The sequence below is a fragment of the Limulus polyphemus genome, unplaced genomic scaffold (assembly GCF_000517525.1).
Source record: "Limulus polyphemus unplaced genomic scaffold, Limulus_polyphemus-2.1.2 Scaffold6604, whole genome shotgun sequence".
Lineage (NCBI taxonomy): Eukaryota > Metazoa > Arthropoda > Merostomata > Xiphosura > Limulidae > Limulus > Limulus polyphemus.
The window spans coordinates 40,288-42,820 of NW_013672214.1; positions in this window are offsets into that span (position 1 = coordinate 40,288).

The following is a 2,533-nucleotide window of genomic DNA, read 5'->3' on the forward strand; positions in this document are numbered from 1 at the left end:
ACCTTTTATGTAGTGTGTAGATATACCTTATGTGTGTAGATAGACCTTTATGTGTGTGTAGATGACCTTTATGTGGTGTGTAGATAGACCTTTATGTAGTGTGTGGATAGACCTTTATGTAGTGTGTAGATAGACCTTTATGTAGTGTGTAGATAGACCTTTATGTGGTGTGTAGATAGACCTTTATGTAGTGGGTAGATATACCTTTATGTAGTGTGTAGATATACCTTTATGTAGTATGTAGATAGACCTTTATGTAGTGTGTAGATAGACCTTTACGTGGTGTGTAGATAGACCTTTATGTGGTGTGTAGATGACCTTTATGTGGTGTCTAGATAGACCTTTATGTAGTGTGTGGATAGACCTTTATGTAGTGTGTAGATAGACCTTTATGTAGTGTGTAGATAGACCTTTATGTGGTGTGTAGATAGACCTTTATGTAGTGGGTAGATAGACCTTTATGTAGTGTGTAGATAGACCTTTATGTGGTGTGTAGATAGTACCTTTATGTAGTGGGTAGATATACCTTTATGTAGTGTGTAGATATACCTTTATGTAGTGTGTAGATATACCTTTATGTAGTGTGTAGATATACCTTTATGTAGCTTTCGACGAAAACTCTGGGGATCCGATCCGTGATAGTTATTTAGGTTAATATATCTTTCAGGCCAAGAAGGGATCTGAAAGATAATTAGGGGCGGTCAGAAACTACTGTTTCTCTTTATCCCACTTAACGAATTAAGATTACATGTCACATGAATAGGAAGGATTTGGGACTAACCGGGATGGAGTTTTTAATTAGAAACACAAATGTTTGATGCTAGACTAACTTGGCGGAGCGTCTCAAGACATCTGGATGGATACTCCTGGTTTAAATTTGTTGATAAAGGCGATAATGTGGTGCGGGGAAAACTCCAGGGATAATCGAAGAACTAGCGGGTTCGAAAAACATTTTGACAGGAGAAGAAACACGTTTTATTAGCTTGGCTTTTAAATTGGGGTTTCAAAATTCTGGGGTAAAAAATATAAAAAACAGTAACTCTTAAGGAGCTTTGCGGCGCCCCAGGCAGAAGTAGTTGTTAAAGAGCCTTCTCTTTCCTCTGCACGTGAGAAGTAAAATTTTCCACCTTGGCTTTGCAGCTGCCTAATTCACCCAAATATATGTCACTCTCTTAAGTAAATATAATTATTCAGAAAATATTGAAACAAACAATGTCCTTCTTTTAGTCTTTGATAACACAGTCTGTCAAGTTCTGAAAAAAAAAAAATAACGAAAACAATTGTAATCTCCGGTTCTGGACAGAATCTAAATACCTGACTGTGCGTCAGTCCTTAAAATTAAATACTTGTTTTATTCAAGGTTACTAGTTCAACTGGAAAAACAACAACATTTCCCTATGTTATTAACAAGCACAGTCATCGTCGATTCTTGTCAAACAAGTCTTAGGATGTAAATGTTTTCTTAAGTTGAAACACCACTCCTGTGTCACGTGAATATGGTGTTTTGGTTGTCTTTTCATCACAACATAAGTTCTTTTTTATGAATATGTAACCTTAATGCTACTAATTTATTCTTCTGAATTACTGCTCCCGGAAATTCGGGGTTTGATCCCTGTGGTGGTTACAGTGCAGATAGTTCAGTGTGTAGCTTTGCGCTTCAACAAACACCTAGACATATGGATTATTCAGTAGACACGCCGCATAGAATACTCGAGAGAAGTATAAAGCCCAATTTGACATTCGATTCACCAAGTATGAGTTACACGAATTTCGCAGATTCCACCTCATCATCCATCAGTCACGTCTTAACAAAGATTCACCACGTATGAGTTAGACTGATTTCGCAGATTCCACTTCATCATTCATCAGTCACGTCTTAACAAAGATTCACCACGTATGAGTTACACGAATTTCGCGGATTCCACCTCATCATCCATCAGTCACGTCTTAACAAAGATTCACCACGTATGAGTTAGATCGATTTCGCAGATTCCACCTCTCATCTTTCATCAGTCACGTCTTAACAAAGATTCGCCACGTATGAGTTAGACGGATTTCGGGGATTCCACCTCTCATCTTTCATCAGTCACGTCTTAACAAAGATTCACCACGTATGAGTGAGACTGATTTCGCAGATTCCACCTCTCATCTTTCATCAGTCACGTCTTAACAAAGATTCACCACGTATGAGTTAGACAGATTTCGCGGATTCCACCTCTCATCATTCATCAGTCACGTCTTAACAAAGATTCACCACGTATGAGTTAGACGGATTTCGCGGATTCCACCTCTCATCTTTCATCAGTCACGTCTTGACAAAGATTCACCACGTATGAGTTAGACAGATTTCGCGGATTCCACCTCTCATCTTTCATCAGTCACGTCGTGACATAGATTCCTATGCCTTTTTTGGTTCACCACTGTGAACCTATATTCACACAGATTTCAAAGAACGTGTAGCATTGATTCTACTAATTTTGTAACCTGAATTACTGTGCAGGGTTGCTGAAGGGTGGAATTTCCCCAAACCCGT